This window comes from Palaemon carinicauda, chromosome 4 (assembly GCF_036898095.1).
Source record: "Palaemon carinicauda isolate YSFRI2023 chromosome 4, ASM3689809v2, whole genome shotgun sequence".
In the NCBI taxonomy this organism is placed as follows: domain Eukaryota; kingdom Metazoa; phylum Arthropoda; class Malacostraca; order Decapoda; family Palaemonidae; genus Palaemon; species Palaemon carinicauda.
This window is the reverse complement of record NC_090728.1, coordinates 53,530,211-53,540,210: the sequence shown is the minus strand read 5'-3', so window position 1 is coordinate 53,540,210 and position 10,000 is coordinate 53,530,211. Positions and strand designations below refer to the sequence as shown.

The 10,000-nt window shown below is 34.1% G+C and overlaps 1 long non-coding RNA gene across 1 annotated transcript in view; it reads left to right on the top strand.

Annotated features, from left to right (window-relative positions):
* Positions 1-10,000, top strand: part of LOC137639090 (uncharacterized) — a 30,825-nt gene that overhangs the window by 1,298 nt on the left and 19,527 nt on the right. Inside the window, exon 2 of the long non-coding RNA XR_011044221.1 lies at positions 6-890. This is a non-coding gene — a long non-coding RNA (uncharacterized lncRNA). The remainder of the gene's footprint in view (positions 1-5; positions 891-10,000) is intronic.

The window sequence follows — 10,000 nt, the reverse complement described above, 5'->3', positions numbered from 1 at the left end:
TACAGCTTGCAGCTCCTACGGGCGTTAATGATCTGCCACTAATCTAGTTTACAGATGTGATGTACGTTAACGAAAAATGATAAAGTTTAAAAAATCGCAAGAAAATCAAAGTTAGGCAGATAGATTAAAACGATATTTCTGTATTCTGTGTATCTAAAAGACTCCTTAAAAAAGAGAGAAAAATATAGGAGTCCTGAAAATCAGGCGTGAAATCTAAATTCTCTTTTTTGGATAGAGAAGAAATAAAAGAAAAAAATTCTCTTTCGGATAGAGAAGAAAAGATAAAAGAAAAGAAAAGAAAATTAAAGCGCAAACGAGAAATCGAATCGCCTGACCTTGACATACCTGCTGGGGCCGCCCATCTGTGAAACGAGAGAAGAAGAAGAAGTCGAAGACGAAGGAGAGGAAAGGGGGGAGAAGAAGAAGTTAAAAAAACCGAGGAGTTTTTGACCTGTCCCCAAAAAGAAGGGTTTTGGAGTGGGCGTGGTTCGACCGAAGACAAACGCACCTTGTGGCGTTTGTTCTCTTTTATCACCCCTCCCCCTTATACCCCCGCCCAAAAACCCCTCTCATCTCAACCCCCACCCCCCTCCAGGGTACTCCAGGGTCCTCCCGGGTGTCGCCACTCTCCTCCATTCCCTCGATCTCCTTAGATGTTTTAGGTTATAGAAGTGTACGCCCGTGACGCGGTGTGGGCGGCGTTGGTGGCATTGGTGGTGCCCGAGCCGGTGCCCAAGGGAGGGGGGAGGGGGCAGGAGGGGGAGGAGGGGGGCGCTAACATGGTGGTGCCCACCGTCTCCTAGGGTACGATGCACCGAGGACCTATTGAGCCTCTGACCATCCACGACCCTTCTGCTCCATATCAGCGGCACCCCGACCTGCCCTCTCAGGTGAGTGACCTCTTGACCCCGTGTGCGACCTGACCTGACCCTGCCCCGCCCCCTTAAATCCTCATAAGCCCCGCCCCTCATCATCATAAGCCCCAACCCCTTTTTTTTATTTTTCTCATCTCGACCTTCCCATTAATACAAGACGTATCCTCTGCCCTCTCAGGTGAGTGACCTCTTGACCCCGTGTGCGACCTGACCTGTCCCTGCCCCGCCCCCTTAAATCCTCATAAGCTCCGCCCATCATCATCATAAGCCCCGACCCCTTTTTATTTTCATTTTTCTCATCTCAACTTTCCCATTAATACAAGACGTATCCTCTGCCCTCTCAGGTGAGTGACCTCTTGATCCCGTGTGCGACCTGACCTGACCTGACCCTGCCCCGCCCCCTTAAATCCTCATAAGCCCCGCCCACCATCATCATAAACCCCGACCCCCTTTTTTTTCCATTTTTCTCATCTCGACCTTGCCATTAATACAAGACGTATCCTTTTTCCCCAATAAACTAATCATCATCACCATTGCTATCAAATATGATGGTGATGATGATGATGATGGATATATATCATCACATACATAACCTTTTTAAAACTAAAATTGACTTCGACATTATTAATCCTTTAATTAACTCCCGTTGTGATTTTCCTGCAAATTATTTTCTTAGGACTCCAAAGGATGAAGTTCGAAAAGGTAGGTTTGTTGCAATCAATCAATCAATCAATATATATATATATATATATATATATATATATATATATATGCATATACATAATATAAAAGTACAATTACAGTACACATATATGATTGCAGTATATTTCAGTCAGAATTACAGTCTAGCTCGATTCTTTATTAGAAGGTAAGTAGTTTCAAAATATGTCATTATACAGTATATTCAATATATATATATATATATATATATATATATATATATATATATATATATATATATATATACTGTACAGTATATATGTACGAATAAAAATATCATCTCTATCTATAGGTAAGTAAGGTCATAATAGCATAATTTGGCTTTGACCAGCATTTTCTGATATTAGATGTTTTTGTAGCAAACAACTTAACAGGTAAAAAATTAAATTTTGGAATTTTATTTCTAGAACATCTAAAACGCCATAGCAGTTGTGTCACTAAACGATATTTTTAAATAAAGAAAAATTTATTACGAAATTTAAGCTAAATTAACATTTAATTTTTCAGCACTTAAATCTTATGTCTTTAAAAAGTCTAAAATATGTGGAAAATGGAATAAAGTAAATATAATCGTTATATAAATAATTTATCATTAAATGCAGTATGAAAAATAAATAGTTCATCGTTATTAATATAAAAAATAAAAACGTCTAAGACATGTGGAAAATACAATTAAACAAACATAATCGTTATATATATATAATTTATCATTAAACGCAGTATGTAAAATAAATAATTTTTCATTATTCATAAAAAAAATTCTTTTGAATCGTAGGCAATTTTTCTATGGTTACACTTCATGAATTATTCTTTTTATATTTAAATTGAACTTCGTAAAACACCACCAGATAATTTCAATTTACATATGGAATATTTTGGACTATTGACTAATAAACGAATTTAATCTATTGCGAAATTCCAAGAGGGATTTGTGTGAAACAATAAACCTACTTAAATTGCAAAATTCAAACAAAACTATTACAAGTATCAAAGTTATACAATCACTTTCATCCATTTATGTAATTTATCTCTCTCTCTCTCTCTCTCTCTCTCTCTCTCTCTCTCTCTCTCTCTCTCTCTCTCTCTCTCTCTGTATATGTATATATATATGTGTGTGTATATCTATATATATATATATATATATATATATCTATATGTATATATATGTATAAATATACATATACATATCTATATGCATATATATATATATATATATATATATATATATATATATATATATAATCTGGCTATCAAATGAAGAACCATTTAACTATACAAAAATTATGCTAATACACTAAAATCATAAATTCCCATTACAATATTTCCTAAAATATGCTAAAATCGTCGTATTTCGATTTCTAATTTTTTTTCCAATATCTAAAGCTGAATAAGAATCAAACAAATGAAATTTGAGACATAAAACGGAGAAATTGGTACAAATACCAATTTTTCCAATCTTAAAATGTATAAGATCCCATACAGACATGTCATTCATTGTTTATATCCCTGTAGCAAATGAAAAATTGGGCATTGAAGTTGTTAATGTTTTGGAAACGACTAAACTCGATAACTATCAGGACAACTGGGATAGCAAACCAAACTATTATCAACGTAGTATTAACATCGATGACGTCATTTACAAGATCCATAATGTAGCTCGTAAGTAAATCACTTAAAGCTTTGAAGGTCGGTCATGAATGGCAGAGGCAAGGGACAGTGATATTGTCCTAGCAAGCAGGAAAAAGCCCTAGAGACTGACCATATATATTATATGATCAGCACCCAAGCGCCCTCTCCATCCAAGCAAGGACCAAGGAAGGCCAGGCAATGGCTTCTAACGACTCAGCAGATAGACCTAAAGGCTCCCCCAAACTCCCCCAAACCTTAGATCACAAAGATGGTAAGGTTGCAAACGCTGAAGGCACTAACGACTCTGAGCGAGATTCGAACCCCCGTCTGGAAAACACCAGGCAGAGACGTTACCAATCTGGCCACAATAACCCTTAAACGCTCTTTTTTCCATTTTATGAAATAGAGCAAAAACTTAAAACTCTGTACCTGGGGGCCCTCAGAATCTCTCTCTCTCTCTCTCTCTCTCTCTCTCTCTCTCTCTCTCTCTCTCTCTCTCTCTCTCTCTCTCTGCGACAACACAATGAAAAGCTCTGAGACGACCAAATGTAATATTTTTTTTAGCGATGTTCTGGTGTATTAAAAACTGATTCAGAATAAATCTGCATGTTTTGGTGTGTTTCATATTGTCCATAACACATCAAGAATACATTACCGAAAAGGCAAACAGTGAAATACGACGCAAACAGAGAAATCAGACACGGACTTCAATCGATCAAGGATTGTTTAAAGTTCCACAAAAAAAAAAAAAAAAAAAAAAAATCAAATTTTTTTTTTATGGGATAACACGAAAATTCCTTTCAGTCAAAATTAATCAATCTTACTAAACTCAATTTTTTTTAATGAGGCGCATTTGCAGTGACTCGCAGCGGTGCCATTTTAGGTCGGAAAAGTTTCCTGGTCTCTGATTGGTTAGAATTATCTTGTCCAACCATTCAGCGATCAGGAAGCTTTTCCGAGCTAAAAGGGCACAACTGTGAGTCAGTGCAAATCTGCCTCACTAAAAAGAATTGACTATAAGATATCAATTCGATAAATTAAAAGAATCTTAGTTTAAATATCAACTGTCATAATTAAATCGAAGAAAACAACAAGAAAATAACATGAAATTTATATTTCCAAAATATGCTCCAGCACAAAAATCTATATGATGAGCAATTGCTTATTTAACTCATAATCAGGAATTAAATAAGTCCTGTAATATCATACTTAATTTAAAATTTAACAAACATTAAATCGAAGACGATGCAAAATTAAGTAGAAGTTTATATTTCTAAAATAAGCTCCAGCACTAAAACCTATATGATAAACAGTTGCGTATTTAACTCACCATCAGGAATAAAATAAGACCTGTAACATCATAATTAATTTAAAATTCAACAAACATTAAATCAAAGATGATAGGAAATTAATATGAAGTTTATATTTCCAAAATATGCTCCAGCACTAAAACTTATTGATGAACAGTTGCTTATTTAACGCACAACCAGGCATAAAATAAGTCCTGTAACATCATACTTAATTTAAAACCCAACAAACTTTATTAAAACGAAGACTTGATACGAAATTAACATAAAGTTTAAATTGTATATTTCCAAAATCTGTTCCAGCACTAAAACTTATATGATGAACAGTTCCGTATTTAACTCACTATCAGGCATAAAATGAGTCCTGTTGCATCATAAATAAGTATTCACTATAAACCTTGGCAATTGCATGGCTATGGATCGTCATGATTTGATGTTGTCTTGACTGGTGCCTTCACTCCTATACAGACCTCTGACATGATGATGTATCTGCTTCAGCATCAAGACAATGTTCTATGTTAGTGCTTGTGTTGGTGTTTTTCATTTTCTTTAAATCTTCTCGATGTCAGCTTTCGATGGAAAATTTCCCCCACAGAAAGATTTTCCACACTGTTAAAAAACCGTAACTTTAATCTGAAATTCTCCTAAAAAAAAAAAAAACGTAATTTTAATCTGAAATTCTCCTAAAAAACGGCAATTTTAATCTGAAATTCTCCTAAAACAACCGTAATTTTAATCTGAAATCCTCCTTAAAAAACCGTAATTTTAATCTGAAATTCTCCTAAAAACAGCAATTTTAATCTGAAATTCTCCTAAAAAAACGGTAATTTTAATCTGAAATTCTCATAAAAAAAAACGTAATCTTAATAAAAAAAATTCTCCACGAAAATATAATGTGCTCAGCCGTATTTCAGTAAAATACAGGCGACCGTAATTTTCACCCTATTTTGTTATTATCTTTTACGGTTTGGTGACCGTAATATCACTCCTTAACGTCAATATATCCGTTTTTAAACGGTAAATAACTGGCAACATTCATTCCACGATTTTTAACGTCAATATATCCGTTTTTAAAACGGTAAATATCTGGCAACATTCATTACACGATTTTTACCATTTTACGGGAAATTTTTAACAGTGCATAAAAACCCGAGTTTAAATGCTTAAATAATCCAAGGTCGCTAGATTCTCTCCCACCCTCCTCCTTTCCTACCCTTCGTCTTTTATCGAATACAATTCCAGCTCACACGTAAACACCTGTAGCTTTTCCAATTTCTCATCTTTCACACCAGAGCTGGCAGCCAGTGACTCAACAAGTCATGATTTTTATCACTCAAACGGAGACAACATTCGACTGAAGAATTTGCTTCAGTTTTTCTTCAACGGCGCTTGATAAAATTTGGAAATCAAATCGCCTGATATTACATGTAAAAATCAGACTATATATCAGTTTAGTGAGATTGGTGTTAATGTATGGACATGAGTCATGGTATGACAATGAAAAAATCTCCAATAGATTTAGTAGATTTATGGACAAAGTTAAATAGCAAGACAGGATTAGAAATGAAACTATAAGAGATTACTCGAGTGCCATCAATCAGACAATGGCTAGGTTAAGTAAAATTTGGAAATCAAATTGCCTGATATTACATATAAAAATCAGACTATATATCAGTTTGGTGAGATTGGTGTTGCTCTATGGATATGAGTCATGGTATGACAATGAAACAATCTCCAATAGATTTAGTAGATTTAAGAACAAAACCCTCAAAAGGCTATTGGGAGTTAAATAGCAGGACAGGATTGGAAATGAAATTATAAGAGAGATTACTCGAGTACCATCAATCAGACAATGGCTAGGTTAAGTAAAATTTGGAAATCAAATCGCCTGAAATTACATTAAAAAAATCAGACTATATGTCAGTTTAGTGAGATCGGTGTTACTCTATGGATATGAGTCATGGTATGACAATGAAACAATCTCCAATAGATTTAGTAGATTTGAGAACAAAGCCCTCAGAAGAATATTGGGAGTTAAATAGCAGGACAGGATTGGAAATGAAACTATAAGAGAGATTACTCGAGTGCCATCAATCAGACAATGGTTAGGTTAAGTAAAACTTGGAAATCAAATCGCCTGAAATTACATATAAAAATCAGACTACATATCAGTTTAGTGAGATCGGTGTTACTATATGGACATGAGTCTTTGTGTAACAATGAAACAATTTTCAATAGATTTAGTAGATTGAAGAACAAAGCCCTAAGAAGGATATTGGGAGTTAAATAGCAGAACAGGATTGGAAATGAAATTTAAAGAGAGATTACTCGAGTGCCATAATGTGAATGAGATCATGATGAGGGGTAGATGGAGATGGTTTCGGCATGCTCTTCGAACTCCACAAGAGAGATTAGTTCACTAAACGTTCAGCTGCGATCCACAAGGCACTAGGAGAGTTGGAAGACCCAAGCCTACATAGCTGAGGACTATGAAGCGTGAAGTAGATGATGATGAATGAAGAAATATTGATTTACACGCACAAGATAGAGACGACTGGTGAAATCTAACCGAGGCCCTTTGCGTCAATAGGCGTAGGAGTTCTTGCCTCAGTTTTTCTTCAACAACGCTTAATAAGGCACTAGAAGAGTTGGAAGACCCAGGACTACATAACTAAAGACTATGAAGCGTGAAGTAGGAGATGATGAATGAAGAAGTATTGAATGAAAAGCTCGATATAGAGACGACTGGCGAAATCTAACCGAAGCCCTTTGCGTCAACAGGCGTAGGAGGAGATGATGAGGATGATGAATAAGGCAAGAATTTGTCACCAAAATTCCCTTGTTATTCAAAAACATAGATGAGATTAAATATCTAAGTTCTTTTAAAAAATTACCATCATTTTCATAATTATTATCAATGTCAAATGTTGCACTTAACTATCTTCTCTCTGTCTAATCCACTTTAAAGAGACAAGCATTATCTGTGTACTAAAGCTAATGTTTTTATGTTGACCAGGCTGACATGAGTCTTTTTATAGTTTATATATGACATATCTGTTTTTGACGTTGTTAATAGTTTATATATGACATATCTATTTTGACGTTGTTAATGTTCTTAGAATGATTTATTATTAATTTGTTCCCATCATTTATTAATTTCCTTACTTCCTTTCCTCACTGGGCTATTTTTCCCTGTTGGAGCCCTTGGGCTTATAGCATCTTGCCTTTCCAACTAGGGTTGTAGCTTGGCTAGTAATAATAATAATAATAATAATAATAATAATAATAATAATGACGATGAGAGTTACCGGTTATTTCCTCAGTAGATATTTCCTTGATATTAATTATTTTGATAACAATTTGTGATTTCGACGAAAACATCATTTGCATCATACAACAATCAACAACACCCAATTCTTTCTCACCTCTTGAATAATTAATAACCAAAGAACATTTTAACAATTAGTATAATAATGATAATAATAATAATAATAATAATAGTAATAATAATAATATTATTATTATTATTATTATTATTAATTAAGCCGCAACCCTAGTTGGAGAAGCAGGATGCTATAAGCCCAAAGGCTCCAAAAGGCTCCAACAGGGAAAATATCCCAGTGAGGGAAGTTAACAATGAAATTAATAAACTACAAGACAAGTAACAACATTAAATTAGATCTTTCATACAGAAACTATAAAAGCTTAAAAAAAAAAAAAAAAAAAAAAAAAAAAACAAGAGGAAGAGAAACAAGTAGAAATGTGTACGCAAGTGTACCCTCAGCCAAGAAAATAACGAAAACATCACAATTCATAAACACAACGGCGTCAACTGAATTATTTATACAAGACAACCAAGAAATGCATATTGGGAAATGAATTGTTATTATTTAATCATACATTTACATTTTGCATAAACCACAGACAGGAAGGAACATAGAGAGGAGAGGTCCCCTTTTTTTGTTTCATTTGTTTGATGTCGACTATCCCTCAAAATTGAGGGAAGTGCCTTGGTATATGTATGTATGTATAAACCACAATGAAACTTATAGTCCATTTCTTTTAGCGAGTCATATTTGCACAGACTCGCAGCGGTGCCCTTTTAGCTCGGAAAAGTTTCCTGATCGGTGATTGGTTGGACAAGATAATTCTAACCAATCAGCGACCAGGAAACTTTTCCGAGCTAAAAGGGCACCGTTGCAAGTCGGTGCAAATATGACTCGCTAAAAGAAATGGACTGTAGTTGTAATACTAATATGTTACCTATCATAAACTTCCAAAGGAAATAAGTGGTCTAAAACTAACACTTTCCTTAATATTTCAATTTTTAATAGCAACAGGCAGCCATTGAACACTTTACATTACCAATGTGAACAGGTAACGCAGCTGTTCTAATGCATTTTATCAAGACTTGAAAGCCTCAATATATCACAAAATAACCATCAAATATTTCATGCTATTAGTGGCAATCAAAAAAAAAAAAAAAAAAAAAAAAAAAAAAAAAAAAAAAAAAAACCCTAAAAGAAATAATTCGTCAAAGTAGTAAGTAGAACTTACGGGTCTCTGAGAACATTTTTTACCCTAATAATGGTAACATGACTATAAGTATCCTTTACTTTATGACGTTATCCACAAATCACACGGAAGTTTAGTATCTATTCAATCTTTCATACTGTTCTAAAAATATTTCATTTTAATTGTTCATCACTTCTCTTGTATTTAATTTTTCTTTATTTTCTGTCCTCACTGGGCTATTTGTCCCTGTTGGAGCCTTTGGGCTTATAACATCCTGCTTTCCCAACTAGGGTTGTAGCTCAACTAATAATAATAATAATAATAATAATAATAATTATTATTATTATCATTATTATTATTATTATCATCATCATCATCATTATCTCCTCTTACGCCTATTGACGCAAAGGGCCTCGGTTAGATTTCGCCAGTCGTCTCTATCTTGAGCTTTTAAATCAATACTTCTCCATTCATCATCTCCTACTTCACGCGTCAGAGTCCTCAGCCACGCAGGACTGGGTCTTCCAACTCTCCTAATGCCTTGTGGAACCCAGCTGAACGTTTGGTGCACTGGTCTCTTTTGGAGAGTGCGAAGAGCATGCCCAAACCACCTCCATCTACCCCTTATTATGATCTCATCCACATATGGTACTCGAGTAATCTCTCTTATAGAATAATAACAATAACATTAAATATAACAATGAGCATTATTGCAACAATAATTCTCACAACTCATTTAGTTCAGTAATAACCGTCTTGTGGACCAGTAGTTATCCAACTGCAGTACATTTTGACATTTTAGTAATTCCATTAATACAAATAATTTTAATAATGTTTATAATTATAATTTCACTCATTTTGATAATGAGAATTTTAGTAATTTCAATGATAATAATTTTAATAACTTTGATAATAATGATGATGATAATAATAATAATAATAATAATAATAATA